Consider the following 20,662-nt stretch of genomic DNA (forward strand, 5'->3'; position numbering starts at 1 on the left):
TTAACAAAAAACAGAAAGGGAAATATTATTAAACTTTACCAAAAGATTGTCAGCTTCAATTTAATGATCTGGACCATGTTTATCAAGTACGAGCCACTCCAAGGCCATCCATCTTCATGCAGAGTTTAGACTTCTGCTAACAGGAGGGAGGTTCACTTACACTAGAGCCGCTTTCCCACTGGTCATAAAAAACGCCAACACCTGTTAACACCTGGCTTTTTTGCTTAATGGGAAAGGTTATAATCGGGGAACACAAAACCCGTGTTGACACGCTAATCTCTTAGCCCTTCCCGACGCGATGCTATGCTCCGTCGGTAACTTCTGCAACTTCTTGTCATCACAGCTATAAATTCCGCCAGTCTCCGTCCGAGCAGCGCTCGTACATCGTTCCAAATTTGTCGGCGCCAAATTTGATAATAGACTGAATGAGGAACAGATACAATAAAGACCTAACCACTGTAACATCTTTACTGTTTACTTACCCTGTCTCCGGCACGGTGACGCAGCAGAAAAGAGACCGACAGGAGGATACTCCACTGGCAATGGGAACAGAGACAATCGGCATCTATATGCGGGTCTTCCCGGGTCTAAAAAACCCACGTCAACACGCTAAATTTAGGTGGGAAAGGGGTGTAGGAGGGCCAAATACAACAGATATTGGTCATTTGTTAAGTCAGCAGTTGGGTTCTTAAACAAGCTGTAGGCATTGTTACCACTGCACATATACCGAGGACTGCTGGCTTTGTGTCTACCATGATGACATCCATGGGAGTATGTATTATATTATATGTATGTATTTATGTCTCCTGTTCTTGTATATATATATATATGTCTTTTTTCTTTGTTTTTATGAAGTGTGCTGATTGTGTGTGCTACTGTTGCAAACCAAATTGCCCCTTGGGGACAATAAAGATTTTCCAATCCAATCCAATCTAATAATCACAGACAAAGGAAACATTTGAACTTGGTTTGAAAGAGTGGATTACATTTAAAACACGCAACAGTTAAACAAGTCCATTGTTAAGTTTATTACTTTATTAGAAAAACGTATAAGAAACGTGTTGTTTTTACCGAATATCTCTCCCCCTGTCCATGATGTCAGATTTGCTGGCAAAGGGCTGGACCAAATGTGGTACAAGTAGGAGGGGGGTTGTTTTGTTTTGAATTTTAAAGTAGCCCACCCAAGGGATAAAAAACAAATTGTAAGTTGTATATCTGTATATTAAAATCTACTGCATGTAACTAATGTAATGTCTAGTATTTTTCATATTCCAATATGTATATTGCAAAATGAACTTTGTTAGTTTTTATCCTTATATTGCAGTTACAGCTAGTCTTTTCTATAGGTTGGTATATGAATAACACCTGTGAGTGACATCTGTATATGTTAACTAATCACTCTCTTTGTGGCACACACAAAGTCTCCCACTCCCATTTTATTATCTTCGCTTCTTTAACAATACAATACATTGCCTTACTTATCTGTACATGAACTATAATTCAGTTGTGTTTGCACACACTGAACTGATGCCAACATCCGGCACAGAGCTGTAGTCCCATCTGTATGTCACTGTTTGTATAGAAACATTCCGTGTACAGAAGCCTAGTTATACAGGAGAGTAATCGATTCTTTACAACATATTAATAAGGAAGAAAGCCCAGATCATCTCATATCGATTTTTTCCAGTGTATTTGTGACAAAAAAATCTTAGAACAAATCAAATATCTTAAAAAACACACATAACTCAATCCATAAAAGACTCATGTGGTGCATTATAAGACATATATGCGCTCCACACTCTATAGCTGTGTTTTCCTCTAAACAAATCAAGATTTAAAGCTACATAAGGTCATAAAAAACAACAACTTCCTCATTGGTTGGTGCAGTAACGTGCGCCTGTCTCTGTTTCAGTCCCTCGAGCACTCCAACAAGCTAGTAATTATGTCAGGTTGGAATTCACACAAACAACTCTGACATACATCAAACACATCCACAACAAACCTGTGCTTCCAGTGTTATGTAAAGAGGCAGGAGCTCTACTCTGCTACATTGTATACGAGCATAACAGGTTTAAAGCAGAAGCATGTAGCTTCTCATATTTCAGAAGCTGTAAACACTCCAACACAAACATTGTAAAATGTATGCATGCGGAAAGTAAGAGGTTAAAAACATCTGAGTACTTTCACCTCAACACGCAGCTTTTTGCTTGCGTTCAATCCACTCAGGAAATGTGGAAAATGTAAACACGGCATAGATTTAAAGGTCATTAAAGCATACTTAATCAGTTCCCCCTCACTAACACCAGAGCACCAGTCCTCCTTTCTTTAATGTAAATGTTACTTTAGCAGCACTTATGTGCTTCTCAGAAGTTTGGGGAGGTGCCTCGCCTCATTTAAGTGACGGCAAGCTTGAAGTGGTTCCTGCGCTGGCACACAGCACTTTGAGGAATGTCATTTAAAGAGTTGCCTCCATAAACACAAGTTAGCCTGGCACGCAAACAGTTGGCACGCTATTAAATCAATCTTAAATTCCTAATAACAAAAACATACGATTGGGTATTTCCCAGCCAAACAAATATTACCTCCTCCTCTACTCCTTCAGATTCTTTTGAAAAAGATTTCCTCCTCACAGAAAAACAAGACTATTTAATTGATTTCCAGTTTGAAATGAAGTCTGTTGAGTGACACGGACGAGGACACAACATGAATCACTGTGGAAACATGTCCCTCGCAGAAGTGAAGAGTGACAAAGAGTGGCATTCAGCAGCTTAATCAGTTTGCCACAGCGAGCAGCGCGGGGAGAGACAGCGTGGAGACAAGCAGTCACACTCAACTTCCTCCCTTCAAACACCACAAGGCCACGAGAAGACCTCTTCACACCTTCCTTCACCCTCACACTTTGTTCATCACTGTGGCAGAGAGGCAGATAAAGGGAGCAGTGCTGTGCTCTATGGTCTGAACTAAGCTCGTAATTAGTTTATGGGATAATCCTGGAGGCCTAAAGTGGCATTTAGTTGGGTTGATGAAGTCTTTTTTTAAGAAGTCAAAGAAATGGCAGAATTTTTGCTTCAAAACTTCCATTTGTGTCAGTTTAATCATTCAGTGTTTTGAGCTAAGTTGGAGTTGAGCCAAATTTGACTTAAAATGTACATTTTGTGGAAATTTTGTGCTTATTTCTACTAGTTATGATAAAAAAATAACTTTATGATGACCTTTATATTTCCTTTTTTGCTGTTAGGTGCTGTTAAGAAATCACATTGTCAAAGTGCGTGCCTCTGCAAAGCTTTGAACTTTGGTGATGGGAGACTAATTTGTTCTTATGTATATGCATTGAATTGATTTCAACTATTATTTCTGTGTGTTTAGTTGTTCAGGATGTAGGATCCATAAATAAACTCCTGGCACCATTTGTGTGTCTATTTCTGTGCAGGATTATCTCCACCCGCAGGAGACACTAGAAGTTGAGTTTCCGTTAATAAACACAATGCATTCCTACCAGAGAACTTGAACTGTTGAGGAGCGAGTGTTCCAGTTTTTCATTTTATGTTCATTCAATTTTCTGCTTAATGGTTGAAGTGGGTTGTGAAGGGTCTTATGTAGCTCAGCTCAGACATTCTTATGCATTCATTTAACAAATAAACTGACTGCTCTACGGCTATTGCTAATAATATACATTCCACCATCAGTGACATCAATGGCACATATCCACCCAATATAAATGCCTATGTACATACCTGAAGATAAAGGACAATGATTACACCTGTAGACACACTCAACTCCTCTCATCTTACTATTGCTCTTTGGTTGGAAAAAGCCACCCATGAAGCTACTTCCATGTATTTACTGACAAGCAGTGATGAATATCATTGTATGATGTTGAGAAATAACAACCTGATCCGGAGGATTAAAATTCATCTCCAAAGTGCTCAAACACAAAAGGTAAAGTGAAGCCTCACTTCAGGGCGAGACCTGTCTGGTCTTGCAGCATGAACACACCATTGTGAACACTCTCACTCTCCCATGTGTTCTCTCCCACCTTTCCCTTTAAACACCAAAAACCTGGTTTCTGGATGTCATTGCTCAAGCCCTAGGCAGACTAAGAGAAAAGGGAAAAAGAAAAGAGCGATTTTCCTGTCACAAAAAAACGTATTTGGGTCTTACTTTAAATGGTTTGCACCTGCAGCATGCTTTCTTCTCGAACAAGGCTGAAAAGGACGAGGAGTGATTTTTCTACCTTAACAGATGTTTGTCAGGATGAGGAGAGTCTGAGCCAGGTTTCCAATCTCATAAGCACGTGTCACATGACGAGGTATCACGCATAATCTGTGAAGATTAAAAAAAGATACATTTTAATCACTGGCATATGGGGCATTAACAATACACAGTCTTATGCACAATACAATAGCGTTCTACAAAATAAAGAGTTTTATGTATTTGAACAGCTGAAAATAGAATGAAAAGGATTTACTGCTGAAATTCTTTGATTGAGTTGATTAACCACATTCTTTTAGGAGAAAGAAAACATCAAAGGTGATTAATCTGGCATCTATCATCCATTTGGAAACTAATCACACTGGTGAGAAAGTTCTCAGAAACAAATTACTTATCGGCCGACTCGCGATGAGCTGGCAATCAATGAGTTGGGAAGCATCTGCTGCAACATGTCAAGAGAGTGAGGCTCATGAGTCACCTCACAGTGAATTCTGAAATCTATTCATCAAACTACAATACATGTGAACAAGCTCTGACAAGGGCTCACAACTGCTGATGTAATAATGGAAATAGACCACTGATACTCAGTGAGGGAGAAAAGTCAACTAAAACTGTTAAAAGAGTGACTGATGGTGGACAACCTGTTCTACTATAAAAGCCCTAAATGGTAAATGGGCTGCACTGACATAGTGCCTTTATGGTCTTCTGACCACTGCAGGCAATTTTACACTACATGTCACATTCACCCTTTCACACATACATTCATACACTAATTTCCTGTCATGCAAGGTCTGATCATTCACACACATTCACAGTCCAATGGCTTTGCCTCCGGGGGCAATTTAGGGTTTAGTTTCTTGCCCAAGGATACTTGGGGATCAAACCCCCAACCTTCAGATATACGGGCAACTCACTCTACCTCTGACCCACAGCCATCCAACTAAAGGCTGGAATTTATTTCATGAGCTCCAATTTCCTATTCCAGCCTGTTGTGCGTAATCTGTTACATCAGTGGCTCTGAGCCAATGGCGCTTGAGGAGACTCATCAACTTGGTGGGTCATAATTACTCTCTGGACAGTTAACATAGGAGTTGTACCTTGCATCACCCTGTGTGAGTGATAGCCCCACTGCTGTCTTACACAGGCCCATGACAGGGGTACCCCTGTGAAAGTGTCAGGACCTTGCTTCATTTGCATTTTTGGAACATCATGAATGAAAGTGTTTGTTCTGGTCTGCGCTCCCTATTGAAAGGGTCCATTAAAGAGTGTTTTAGGAGTTCCACTGTGTTGGGTCGGAAGTTTGGGAGCGGGTGTATGGAGGAGGGTGCCCGAGCAAGGAAGAAATGTTCTGAGGGACATGGTGGCCTGGATCAATCTGTATGCAGATGATACACTGCTTGACATCTTTAAGCGTGTGAACAGGTGGGCCACATAAAAACAGACAACACCGGTCAGGTTCATAAATGTCTCAACACCGAAACTGAACATGTCGGCACGCTGTGATTAATCTTTGGTTGGCTGTTCTCACATGTCGAGCCAAATATCAACTGAAGCCTGTTTACAGTAAATCAGAGAGTACAATATCCCCCCCGGCAACTGCTAAGTAACAATTATCAAATACCTTGTTTTCCCACACAAAGGTACTGCTAGGAGTGAGGAGGACATTTATTACGAAACAGTGGTTAAGCATAAATTTATTACAACACCGCAGTAAAACTTAGCAACGGAAAATTAAACTTCAAACTAACACCGAAAGTCTGTCACCATTGAGCAGCACCAAGCATGTAATCGCTGTGTGGGACGGGATGAGTCACGTTCCCTATTATATGAAAGATGGCAATTTGTCCCCTCCCAATATTTTAACGACCAGTCATCAAGTGTATTCAACGCTTAAGGACAGCAGAATTTCTCCCAGAGATATTCAGCATTACACCAACAAGCAAACTGGATAATCACTAAACTCCAGCTACTGCATGTTGGTTTAAACTTCAACCAGCAGTGAACAGAACAGCTGTGCGTGTATCTCAAGCAGTTTGGGGACTTTCTGAATCCTCTGCCAGCTCTGCACAGTTGATTTATCACAGCTCTGTAAGACTTGGCATCCAACGTGCTGCTAACATTCAAGAGTTAACACTTAATGCTCATTTGGTTACAACCCGGAGCTGCAGACACAGCCTCAGCAACATTGACCATTAGCCATTAGTGCTTTATTTTGATATGCTATTAAATGTTTTAACCTTAGAGGATTTAAATTACACAGTATAAACCAACCCAGCTGGTCCCTCTCACCAATGTCTGACTGAGGATTTTATATTGGATACAGTGGCATTCGCTAAACCCTGCCCCCTGTTTTGACTGCCTACATCAGCAAGAGTGTTTTTAAAGGCGGGTATTATGCTAATTCAAAGCATCATATTTCACTCTATTATACCTGTGGAGTAGCTTAGCATCGTTTTACAGTATAAAAAACCTCATCATTTTTCTCACACTGGTGCTCAGTGCAGGCCCTCATACAGCCTCTGCCTGAAACGACTTCGTAAGCTCTGTCCCTTTAAGAAACCCCGCCTCAACAAGGTCCACTTTCTTCTGATTAGCCAGCTCTTCGAAGCCTGCTGAGGCTGCACTTTGTGACGTCACAAAGTGCACTGTGTAAAAAAACATGAAAGCTGGTGTTCACAGCAGACTGCAGACTGCTGTGAACGCCAGCTTTCAGGTTGAACTTTTACTAACATACTTTTACCTACAGATTTGAAACTTCACCAACATTGTTAACTATATATGTGTCTTAAAATGTGAAACAGCATAATACCCCCTCTTTAAATGATGTTAATTCTGCCAGTTAGTCATAAAAAAAAAGAAGACACAAGACACTTCTGTAGTAAAAAAAAACCAATATGTATATTGTTGCCTTTAAGCTGCAATAAAGCATGCCTTTTAGTTAGAATGAAAACTCCATCTCTGCCAAAGTACACTATTGATTTTACTCACAGCTGCCACTGCATTAGGTGTACAACTACAATCCATGGCATTTCAATAAAATACCCTTTTTCATAAATATTTATCTTTACGAAGTTTAATATGTTCAGTTTTTGTTGAAAATCAAAATATTTTTTGGAGTCATAGTTAAAGGTGATTTTCCGACCATGAACCACCTAATAATGAGAGCATGACCAGAAAACTCTCCCACCAACTATGACCTTTTATGAATACATGATTGCATTAAAATCTCAGTGTAAATATGCTGTATAAGCATCTTGCAAACTAGACTGTGTTCATTTAAAAAGACCCTTTCAAGCTGCCTCCTCTTTATCTGTTCATTGGAAAGAAGTATTTGGGAGAAGCTGGGAGCAGCATGCTGATTTGGCTGAACCTCTACATGGCCTGAAGGCAGTAGAGAAAAAGGTAGAACTGCATACTTCCATATAAAGCATCCTGTGTAGGATTACTGTGAGCAAGGTTTCGACCCAGAGACAGCATGAAAGTTAGGGAGCGCGAGAGAGACAAAAACAGACAGGGAGCGAGAGGGGGGAGGAAGAGAGTTTTTGGGGCGATATCTACGGCACAGGAGAGAGAAATCCATGGGAATTCAGCTCATTAGCATATGAATCAAATTCCAGCAGCAGGAAAAGACAGACATTCAGTTCGGAGCCTGTTGTTAGGAATACCAGCATTGGATGAGCAAAATCAATGTGCTTTGAGTGCAAGGGTCATCATTAATCCTCCTATGGTGTGCTGAAAAAGTAGAGCTAAGGATTTCAGAGGGTTGGGTAAAATATGATAAAGATTAAACATATATCACCATGACACACTAAAGGAATTCAAACAAGCTCGTACAACACTTGTGCAACAGGCTCACCGTAGGGGAGAAACACTGGGCTTTGAAAAGGCAGCTGCTTCTGATGGTTACAAATGAAGCCTGTCAGATGATATTTTCAACATGTAGTTTAGCTGCAAAGCTCAGTCAAGTACATGACAAGTCTGCTGACAAAAGATTGCATTTTTCATAACGCAAAGTCCATCATTTGTCATGTTTTTTTTTCTACCCTAACTGAATTACTTTTGGCTGTTTGACTGCTGGTTGGACAAAACAAGACATTTGAAGATGTCAGCCTCATATTCATATCATCATTCAATATATTTTTGTGTAATCTCTTTAATCTAAATATTTCACTCAGCAGTTTAATCATTCATGAAAGTAAGCATTAGCTGCAGCATGATATTCAACACTTGTGTACCGCAATAATCCAGACCAACAGATCACTGTCGACTTTGGTTTGTAAGTACCTACATACATTTCTTTGCTGTAAATGAACCCGCTGCAATTGAAATTTTTGTAGTATAAAAATATTTGTATTGGACTTACATTTTCTGACTCCAAATGAATGATTGTGTTGCTAACAAATGTGTCGTATCAATTTGAAAGGCGATATTATGTCATGTTGTTTCTTCCGCCCTGAAGTGGCCAAGTTTATGCAAGTTGTAGTACAATTCTGAGGTACTTGTTCTTGATTTAAAGCTACTGTGATGAACTTTCATTTTGTCGACCTTGGTGACCCCTGTGGACAAAGTGGAGCAAGTGTCAACTTATTGTAATCAAATTGTGTTGGAATCAGAAAAAAAGGGCAAGCGTAAGGATGTGACCAACTTTGATAAGGGCCCAATTGTGATGGCTAGACGACTGGGTCAGAGCATCTCATAGTTTGTTGCACATGCTGACCCCTGTCCACCGCAGAAAGCGCCTACAATTGGCATGTAAGAATCAGAACTGGACCACAGAGCAATGGAAGATGGTGGTCTGGTCTGATGAATCATGTTTTCTTTTACATTATGTGGATGGCCAGATAAGGGTGCATCCCTTACCTGGGGAAGACATGGCAGCAGGATGCACTATGGGAAGAAGGCAAGCCGGCAGAGGCAGTGTAATGCTTTCAATGTTCTGCTGGGAAACCTTGGGTCTTTCATGTAGATTGTTACACCCCTTTATGGAAAAGGTATTCCCGAATGGCAGTGGCCTCTTTGAGCAGGATAATGCGCCCTGCCCGGCGCAAAAATGGTTCAGGAATGGTTTGAGGAACGCGACAACAAGTTCAAGGTGTTGACTTGGCCTCCAGATTCCCCAGATCTCAATCCGATCGAGCATCTGTGGGATGTGCTGGACAAACAAGTCCGATCCATGGAGGCCCCTCCTCGCAACTTACAGGACTTAAAGGATCTGCCGCTAACGTCTTGGTGTCAGATACCTCAGCACACCTTCAGATGAAGGGACCTTCATAATACTAGGCATGTGGTCATAATGTTATGGCTGATTGGTGTACATATATTATATCCTATTATAAAACTGTAGTAATACAACAGACCAAAATGAGCGCTTTGTTTCTCATTAATGGCACTGATTTATTTGCTTAAGAGAAGGATATAGGAAAGATATACTCTTTCCTATTAACTGTCTATTAAATACACTGCTGAAAATCAGAGAATGCACCAGAAATGCTACATGGCAGAAACCTAAAAGAGACATGATTTAAGCCTGGGATTAGTAGTGAGGACTTGTCCTTGCTCATGTAGATCATCCCAGCCTTGAAGCAGGGGAACATGTATGAACATGGAAACCATGCGTCATACCAAATTCTTTACTCCTGTCAAACACCAGAGACCTCATTTCATTATGTTTTCACTCACATGTGCCTGCTGTACGGGCGGATTTAGGGTTGATTGCGTGACACGCCCTGATTTTGAAGAAGCTTATCTAAAGTTCCCCCTCTTCACAGGTTCCAGGAACAAAACAGAATCTGTAATAATGCATTGAGAAATCTGCAGGAGGTGACCTCAAGCGGAGAGGATGTTTACTTCATAGTCTGGCAAGCGGGACACTCTGTCACTGTCAACAAGGGGATGTGCTGTATATGTCACAACGTATTTTTGTGTTTCTGTCTCAAAGTGAGCGTTTGTCCCGAGAGGGGGGTCTTAACAGTGAGGGCACTGTTCAAAAGCAGGGGTCCAGATGAATGTCGTGAAGAGCATTTCAAGTGCCAAAAAACCATGTTCCTCACTCGCTGTCGGAGGAATGTCACCTTTTGTCAGCTCCTGAAAGTGCAGCTTAAGGGGTGAAGGGAGTCTGAGGACAGCATATGTGATCGCCCACAAAGCCAGATCATCCCCGTCCTCTCATGCTCGCTGGAGAAACTTCAGTTCCTCCAACTCAGACAGGGTGCAAAGTTATTTGTGCCCCCTGTGTGGGGCGTTTATTTCACCAAACAGTTGTCGGCTGGAGCGGTCACAACCTTTGCTCTCGGTTGTTAGGAAGTGCCGGAGCTGAGAGGCAGAAAGCCAGATACCATGGTAACAACACTGCTGGAATCCACTCTGGAAAGATTCACTGGGAATGGTTAAGAAGAATTCCCCAGGATACAAGCTTAATCCCCAGACGGGTGAAGGTTTGATGCTAACAAATCTGTCAACAAATGTAAAAAAAGACAACTTAGAGAGGGTGAAGACACAATCAGGTTCCGACAGTGATCCCTCTATTTTAAACCGCAGCGTTGACGGCGGTAAGTTCCTGTGTCAGTGACTCCTGTAAATGTTTCACGAGCATTCCAAATGTGGACTGGCTCTGCTCGGAGGAGAGCAATAAATTCCCCTCGCCAAATACACACATCAGTGCTCGACCCGTTAAGTTTCTCTTTCATGGTCACATTCTGATCAAAGCCGCCCAAGCATCATTAAATTATTGAGCGAGCGTTTGGGAAGGGATTCCTGCGTGTCCTTTTATGGCACAGAAGCAGGGAACTACTACACTGACTAATACTCACAGCAGGAAAGAGCATGGGAACGAATGAAGACGAACCACCTGCTATTCTTTATCAAACATTAAAATGATGCTTTAGATTCTTTTGATCCACGCGTTATATACTGAGGGCTGGTTGAAGATCATAGATGATAATATGGTACAAAACAGAAGATGCTGTTGGGCCAGTATCCGATGCACATTTAAACATGTAAAGTATGATGCTATATTCCTGACAGCTGTTATGTTACATTCCTACGAACACAGACAGCTAAATTTATTCACGTATGCAGAATTGGCAGATTATCTTCTTAAAACTACTTAAACAGTTAATCCACATGAATGCCTCTCTCAGTCTATTGATATGTTAAATATGTGAGTATTGTGATCCTCAGGGAAACACCATCACATATATTTGAAAGTCATTCTTTCCCTCAGGGATAAAACTTATTTTGCAGACTTCTCCGTACTTCATAGCACTCTCGGCGTTATGTTTCCCACAGATTGATTGCAGCAACATATGAAAGCAGTGTGATTGTGGCGTTTCATTTAGAATATGTCCTGCAATTAGAGAACTCTGCACATGAAACATTATGCGTCTTCTGCCTGGTTAAATACTTTTATATTTTTCAGGGATGAGTAATCTTTTATTGCTTCATACTCAGCTGCCATGCTGATGTTATGAGTTCATAGTAGTTGTATAAAATGTTAATTTGGTGTGTTTACTTCCCTTGCTTTTCTTTCAAATTAAGGAGCCCCCCAACCATGTCCGCCTCGTCAATAAAGCTCCAACACAGAGATCGATTCCTGGTGGCTAACAACAAATACAAACATTAAGCCATGATCCAGACACTTTATTCTAACCTTCAATTACATTCTTGGGTTATGTTACACTCTCCCATTCATCGGCTGCATGTTGATAACATAATATTGTTGGCAACAGAGTCTGGTATTGAGTTTTAGTCTTCCCAGCTCGTCTCAGATTAAGTGGCTCAGAAACTCGCCCCCTGCTCGGTAAGGCTCTTACAGCGCACTAAATTCTTCTAATGGATAACAATGAGCTGCTCAGATGCTGACAACAGCTACATTTATATTACATCCAGTCGCAACACATTTAACAGACACATTTATGGCCTTATACAATAAAAGAATCTTACATAAAATATGTCATAATAATCCAGTGATAATATGATATTTATTCCCCCAAATTTCCAGTTTTGGGGGTGTTTCTGTCACTTTGACACTGTAAATCCAGGGTTTGACCTACAGCTGCGGTACTCGGTAAATATAGGAAAACTCCTCCGACAGGTTCCAATTATACAGTTACAGAGGTTCCTGAGAGTATTTTTCTCTGGAAGGCTAAGTAGGGAGGTGGAGCCAGCATGCCTGGCATGTGGCGACACATGCTACATATACCTGTCTCAGGCTAAAGCTGTGCGCAACCTCTAAGAACGCAGAACAAAGTGATTTACTGCAACATTTGCTTTTATGTTCTCTCATTGTTACCACTGGGGAGCTCTATGCCCGGGAAAGTTTTGATTTCCATTTCACGGTGTCAAAGCATTATGACATTTCCAGCATGAATCCACTGTCAGTTTACATTCAAGCACTTGCTTCATAAGAAGAGCACTCAGACACACCACTCGCCTCCTGACATTTAGAATTTATCATCCTTTCTCTGCCTCTAATAAGCCAGAAAATGCCGTGAGCAATGGATTTGGAAAATTCAATCTGTTTTTATGGAGAACCCCTAAGTCAAAACAAGCAGCACGATACAGTGATTCTTATGGAGAGAGAAATATTACACTGAGGAAGGCAGAGCTCGAAATGTCTGTTTACTTTAAGTGGACGGGTGAATTCAAGTAGAGCTGCAACGATCAACAGAAAATCAATTGCTAGGTATTTTGCTTCTGAATCGTTTTTTAGTCACTTTGACAAACAATTGCCGGTTTCAAAAAAGAGGATTTAATGATTTTCTTTGTGAGACATGAGAACAAACTTAATATCTTTGGATTTTTGAGTGTTTGTCACTGAAGGATATCAACTTGTGGGGTTTTTTGTTTGTTTTTTGTGCACTTTTCACTCTTTTCCAACATTTTACAGACCGAACACTAATGTTCATTTAACATTATTGATTTATCGGATTAGGCTGCATGGTGGTGCAGTGGTTAGCGGTGTCGCCCAATAGCGAGAAGGTTCCAAGTTCAAATCCAGGTTCAGAAGTAGGGGGCCTTTCTTCCCACAGTCCAAAGACATGCCCCCCTAACATGATAAGTGGTATCTGGATGAATGGAGTTATTAGAACTTTTCTTGTGTGTGGTATTGTATGAAAAGGAGTCAATATCATCCTTTGAGAACAAAAAATGTCTTCACATTTCATGGCCCTCTTTTGCATTTGCTGTGTGTGCACCCTGTTCGTATTGACACTTAAACTGACACTGATACTCCATCATTGCCAATTTAAGATGACATGACCCTGTAGATGAGAAGGGGAGTGAATCTGAGAGAGACAAGCTGCGCCTGAGTGAACACATAACTGGATGTTTTTTCAAAGTTTTGATTAAAAGCTGACCTGTTTCTCATGTAAAAACTTGTTGTACTGTAAATTAATTTATTGAAAGCCTGGCCAACACATCGCCACAGGGAGCGAGGATCCCAGGATTCCCCAATTACCACATTTCAGTCAAGTTGGATCACACAAAGAGGGAGACTCGACCCATTTGGCTATGACAAAGCTGCAGAGGATTGAATGGGCTGCCTTCACAGGACCGAGTGTGGCCAAAGCTCTGAGCAACTCACCCGCCAACTCTCCTCTCCACTCTCTGAGTGGCCGGACAGAGGAACAGACACAGAGAGATGTGATCTCACTGGAAAGCATTTGCATTCATGTAAGGAGGTCTGACTATTGAAGGATGTAGAAAACATGCGAGCAAGGGACTTTAACACAAATGTGCAGGAAAATTATCCATCTTTATATAAATTTGAATCAAATCAATCAAAAAAGGTAAATGACAACCTTAACTTCAATTAACATTCTAATTCAATCAGCTGTAACATTCTGTTCGGCCTAAATTCTGCTCTGCTTAAAGAATTACAACAGGTAGAATCATTCTGAAGTATCCAAAACAGCCAGCTAATTGTACAGTAACAAAAACTGCATCTCACTTTCAGACCCTTTTACATGCTAATACTCACCAGTGGATCACTTACTGAGGGATGAAAATATGTAATTCAATTGAATGCACCAGAAATAATTGCGACAACATGCTGGCAACACGCACAAAACACATGAAAGACATTATTAGTCATTATTAAACACAGCTGCTGTATGAATTTATGGGAAGACGTTTGGCACTAATAGCCTGTCAGTAGGGAAAACAACATGTAGGCTACAAAAAAAATGCCTCTTCTCCAAAGGGACCCAAACTCAAGGGCTTTTAACTTCAGACTTTATGATATTATTCAGTGTCAAATTTTACTTTGGGCACAATAACCTGCATGTGAAGGCCTACGCTTTTATTTTTGATTGATTTGTCTCTGAGCTGCATGCACGACACCGAGGTAAAGTGTCAACCTGGTTTAAGAGGATTAAAAAGAAGCTGAACTTACAGCGTGATGCTCCAGTGATTTCACTTGTGGTATTTACAAGTTCTGACTTCAGGCTGACTTTCTAACTTATCAAAATTATCAAGCTAACTGACCCGTTTTCAGTCTCAAACTTTGAAAGTAACGTTCATGTTAACTTCATAAATTAACTTACCCATAAGACGAGCAACAGGAGAGATATAAGTCTTCTTAGTTGTGTCCTTAAGTCCCTCAGAAGAAGCTCCTCGTTTCGTTGTGGCAACTTTTAGTCCGCGGTATGACTCAGTGCTGATGGAGTGACAAACATCTCAACTCCTGCGGGCTTTTTACCTCAGACGCCCAACGTGAGAAAGTCTTTGACTGCTGGCCAAAACTGCGCAGTCAACAACTGTAACTATGACTCAAGTCTCCACAAGGTCGTTTCTCTATTTTAGAAAGGAGGGAGGTCAAAGGACACGCACTGGAATGACTGCTGTCATATACTATAACCGGAATGCACCCATAGGCTATGGCTAACATATGTGCGAATACAAAGCTTAGGGAAATATTTCTGTGCGCGTGAGTGTGCGCGCGTGTCAAATGTCAATCAAGGGAAAGTCAGGCACGAGCGGCATCATCAATCCCTCCTAGTTTACCTGCTTACTGCTGCTTCTGATACGTAAAAAAACACCGCAGGTTTTCCTTAAAACAGTAGTTACAGTTGTTATTTGTGATTTTCAAAGGACAATCACTGCTCATTCATGCAGGTAATTGCCCTTTGCGGATATCTAAAGAGGATAAATGGCTTCTGAGTGACTTTACTCCCCTATTGTATTTACAGCTCAGGTGATGCAGGTAGAAAAAAACAGCAAATGATTCAAATGGACAAGTGCAATAGCTCTCTCATGCACACTCGTAGAATAGGTGAAAACACTATCATACTATGTCAGTGCTTGAACAGAGTGACACACCCTCCTGAGTTCACACTCCGGCTGCAAAAGAGCTGCATATCAGCTCAGTAAGTGAACAAACATCATTAACACAAGCAAGAATGAAAAGTGTGTTGACTGGTATCACCAGAGTTTCAAAAGCTCAAAACAAACAGAGAAACAACTTACCTCATTAGTGTGGGCAATGTCAGGTTTAGATCTTGAGAAAACGGAGTAAATAAAACGCATGGATGCATGTCCGCTTAGGGCTTCCGTAGCTATTGACAAAAATCTGGTTAACAAAACAAGTTTGGTCTTTTTCCCTCAATTTTTCATTATTTTAACAACAATTACTTGTTCAGTAAAGAACATAATTATCAAATTAATCAGTAATGTTAATAATCATTTATTGCCAGCCTGTTTAAGAAATGCATGTATATGAAAATGATGTAAAACATCAGATTTCTAATATACACAAGTAACCGTTACTGGTGTTGAACAGGCCAGTATATTAGTTTGTGACAGTGACTTTATGAAATACTCTAACTAATACTTTAAGTTAGACTATTAATTTGACATTTTAATTTCCAGGCATCAAGGTTAGGCCTTTAGAAAAGTGCTTGTATTAAAGCCCTTCAGCATACTGGTGCTTTTTGTACAGCACATCTGCTACAAAACATGAAATTAACAAACCATTTAAATGCGATTGTAAATGCATATGAACCCTTCAGCTTCTGTCTGCATGTACGCAACATAAATAAAGCTCCTCAACGGCAAGTTGACCATGCCGTGCTCAGTTCCCACAAGGTCCACGCTTAATTGTAAAGCTATAGAGAAGAAGCTTGCATTCCAATTACCACTTGAACCAGCAGTGAACAGTGTGTCCTGAACCTTGACATTAGCCTCCATATAGAGAGAGACTCGGCAGCACAGCTTGGAGATCTCACATTTTCACCCATTAGAAGGCCATTGTGCTGTGCTGACCTGTAATCTTGACCTCAAGTTGTGTTTTTCTTTTGCTTGGAGCACTTCACTGTTGACAAGTGAGCTCTATAGATTCCTCTCCATGTTTCACTCTCAGCGTGTATTAATAGAAGTTGCTCCCTATGGTGTAGGGAGAAACAACATTTTTTCCCAAATTGAAAACTCTGTATTCAAGTGTTGAGTCTGACACCTCATAGCAAACCACTTTTATCAATATGTACAGCCCTAATCTTGTTCACATTGACCTTTGCCCTATGTGTTTGATCTACAGGGAAAATTTGCAAAATATATTCCACATAGGTGAATGTGCTGGAAATCTAGTTGCCGTTGTAATAGATGTATGTTTTATTGGTGGCAGACTTTCCTCCTGTGGTATAACAATGCCCCCTAGTGACATCATAAATGGCCTTGCACACCAGGGAAGCAGCAACACAATCCAGAAATAGTATTTTCACAGACTTATGCAGGCAAGCTTGGAAAATTTGGAGCATTTTACCAGACTTTTAACCTAATTAAAGAATTTATTGGGCATATTGAAACATTACTTTATGATCTTGTCTCTTCTGGAAATGTTTGGAGGCTGATTAAACCAAATGAGAATCCTAAAATCCTCTAATTTATGTGCAATTTGATGGATAGAAAATAATATGTTCCCCATACAGTATCTCTATGTAAGAGTGTCATTCTTGTGCAGTAGATGGACCTTGGTTTTTAAGGTGCATGTGAGCATTAAACATCATTTCTGCCAGTTGCAGAAACGCTGCACCACAACCGCATCTCCAACCGTTTTGTCCTCAGTAAAAGGTGGAAGATCTGTGAGGATTTTTCAAGTAAGAAATATTCTTCTGATGTCTCTACTGCAGGGACTGCTGCTGACATATAGTATTTTATTAATAGGAGTCAAACACTAGAGGGAGCTTCTGAGTATATTTCCCTGTGGTTTCCACACTGCTGTCTGTGTAGTGGAGTTATTTGACATAATATATCAAGTCACTGGCTTTGCAATTAAGGGAATTATTGCACTGCTCCTCCAAAAAACAGTCCTCACCATGATCCTGCAACTTGCGAGAGGCTTAATTATTACACATCTGGGGCTACCTTGTGGATACTTTGTCTAAGACACATACAGGAAGTACAAGTTTAAGACACCCCTGATGGAAAAAAGTTAACTTAGGTTACCTTAAATCAACCATTTAATATCGCGTTATGTTTTGGCCTGGCTGGAACACACTTTATTTTAAAAGCAAAATGTCAGATAAGGTAGGGAAGGTGAACAAGGCTGAATGCAACAAAGAAAAAGTGGACAAAACACAGAAGAAAAGGTTTTACTTCTATAATAAAAAAGGGAAAAAGGAATAAAGGGCACATTTTATGCAACATAAAAGGCAACAAGGTGGGTGTGAGATTTGATTTATGTGGCGTCTCTTCATTCCAATGTTTACTTTTCCTGTGTAAAGCACTTTGAATAGCCTCTGCGTTTGAAATAAAGCTGCCTTGCCCTGACTCGAGAATATTTGACCAGAATGCAAATTAAATGCACTTGGTAAAAATGTATGTAAAATAAAATTAGAATTACATGGATCAACCTTTGCTCTTAGCCTTATAACCAACATTTCAAAGGATTTCTGCAATGCCATCTTCTTTTGACTGACTGTCCTTTTGCCATTGCAAGGCTATCATCAGACTGTGAATATTAGCAGCGCTTCAAGGATTATCCATAATACAAGGCTGAGCTACTGCTCACTCTATGAAATCATCCAATTATGAGCTCCTTTATATTTAGGCCCAGCATGTAGGCACATTGACCTGAAGATGTCAGGGCTGTTTCTCTGCATCCATATGCCGGAAAACAGGTATGATTTTTTTTTTTTTTTTTTTGTAGCATTTTATTTGACCAACCTTACTTTACAGGGTTATGAGAGAGTGCAAGTGTGGATGAAAAGGTTGTGGAAAGAAAGGCGATAAAGCTGTGCTGAGAAATGCTCTCTCAGAGGAAGAGCGCTTCAGAGAATACATAACGTGTGCCTCATAGCAGAGCAGACTTCCTATACAGCATGCCTTCTATAGAGGCTGGTCGTGTTGGGTGGGATCATCAAACGCCTCATGCAAAACTTCTGTTATACTTTCAATCGATTATCTCATATTTGCTGCCCAACAAGATAACAGTAGCATGATGGGCGATAAATGGAGACGGACTGGGAATAAATGTTGACTGATAAGTGCATTCAAAGCCAGCTGCCTTCATTTATTGACTCAAGACCCAAGGGGCCAGTGTGTGCGAGAATGTGTAATATCAGCGTTGCAGTGGAATAAGAGATATTACATCATCACTACTTAGCAGTGTTAAAGGCAGCTTGCTAGACTATTGGTGCCCGGGGGGAATATTTAAATTGAAATGTTAAATGACTTTAATACTCATGCACATTGGGAATATGTGACTAAGGGCTGCGTTTATGCTTTGTTGTGTTGTTCTGCGGCCTCCTTTGGGTGTACGGCATATGTGTGGGTACAAAAGTGTGTTTGTGTTTTTCTCACTTTATTGTGCTTAAAAAGTAGTTTGTGTTTAGCTGACATGCAAGTCAGGACAGATTGATTTGATGCTGCGAGACTGTGTGCTTACACTTTAACATGAAGTCAATTCCTTCTGAATCATTTGAAAAATGACAGTGAACAACTTAATATGCCAAAAGCAGACTGCTGTCATCATAGGTTTGAGGTTTCGTAAGTCCAGACATACTTGAATTGCTAATGCAGAGCACTGGGATTATCACAAGTACATTCAAAGTAACATTTTTTATAATAGTGCAGTGGCTAGGTCTGTCACCCCACAACCTCCTGGTTTAAAGGAGGAGTTTGTGCTCCCTGTGCATGCGGGGGTTCCCTCCGGCTTCCTCCCACAGTTCAAAGACATGCTTGTTAGGTTAATTGGTGAATCTAAAATTGGTGTAGGTGTGAATGTGAGTGTGAAAGGTTGTCTGTCTCTATGTGTCAGCCCTGTGATTGACTGGTGATCTGTCTGCCCGCCTCTCATCCAGTGACAACTGGGAAAGGCTCCAGCTCCCCTGTGACCCTGAACAGGATAAGCAGTATAGATAATAGATGGATGGGGATCTGATAGATCTTACCATCGGATATGCAATCCTTGTTGTTTTCTTTAGTTCACAGTTGTATATTTCTAGTTAAAAAAAAAGCCTGTACTAAATAAAAGCAGTGATTGATAATGATGATTTTAAGACAAAATTGAAGCTACTATTAGCTTCAGTGCACCAGCAAAGTACATACACTCCGTTAGGGGGAAATGATCCAAGGATCAAATTCGAGTGACTCACTGAAAACCATATGACTCAGGGACATCAGAGAAAGCTGTAAGCAGGTGCCTTGTGAATGAATAAATCATAAACATAAGCCTGTCAAATAAAAGTGCACATGCAGAAAATACATTTGCATGTATTATTTTATTGATTGTTCTTCATTATTGCTGTCTGTAAGCTCTTTAATAGACATGCAGTAATTCATCTGTAGGATTGTTACATTAGTAACATTTTTAGGGGGGTCTTGCGTAGGGCCCTGAATAAGCTTGGTCCGTCCCTGCATACTTGTGATATAGATTTCCTGTTTCATGCACACACTCATAAGTCAGCATGTTGACCATTAAGGGATCCTTAATGTTAATCAAGATGTTTGAATAATTCATGTGTTGGACATCCTGAATGCTCCACTAGGGAAAGGCATTGGGAAACAGATGTGTTCACCCTTAACCAGCTAATGATCAGCCATGAAAATTTGAGAGCCAAGCAGATCTACCGCTGTTCCTGTTGGCCGTAATGAGAAAACATTGCCTTTGCACACTATTTCTGCATCATTTGTCGCCAACAAATGTGCAAGTTAACACTTGGGAAGTGCAGAGTAGTCGCTTGTTACCAGCTGTTGAGGTTGATTGTGTTTTTGCACTTTCTTGATAGTGCTGATGGGACCGTTTTGTGTACAGCGTGTTGTGTAGATGTTTGTGTCTAATTGCGACCTAAGTACATCTTTACAAATCAACCAACAAAGTATTTGTTTGTGCACAAAAGCTAATATTTTTGTCGCGTTTTAATGTGTTCTTAGTGCAGGGATCATTATGTCATTGACAACAAAAGAGTGAAAACATTCATTAGCAGGAGACTATTGAAAATCCATACTGCGGTCT

The 20,662-nt window shown here is 40.5% G+C and overlaps 1 protein-coding gene across 3 annotated transcripts in view; it reads right to left on the reverse strand.

Annotated features, from left to right (window-relative positions):
• chl1a (cell adhesion molecule L1-like a) overlaps positions 1-14,825 on the reverse strand; it is a 58,266-nt gene extending 43,441 nt beyond the window's left edge. For all 3 annotated transcript variants that reach the window (XM_069659767.1, XM_069659766.1, XM_069659765.1), the window contains exons 1-2: positions 14,757-14,825; positions 4,235-4,323 (exon numbers count right to left, since the gene is read on the reverse strand). The gene's annotated coding sequence lies outside the window, so the exon portion shown is untranslated. The remainder of the gene's footprint in view (positions 1-4,234; positions 4,324-14,756) is intronic.
• Between the last annotated feature and the right edge of the window lie 5,837 nt (positions 14,826-20,662).

This window comes from Semicossyphus pulcher, unplaced genomic scaffold, assembly GCF_022749685.1.
Source record: "Semicossyphus pulcher isolate SPU_LCO1_2020_fin unplaced genomic scaffold, fSemPul1.0.p SCAF_13, whole genome shotgun sequence".
Taxonomy (NCBI): domain Eukaryota; kingdom Metazoa; phylum Chordata; class Actinopteri; order Labriformes; family Labridae; genus Semicossyphus; species Semicossyphus pulcher.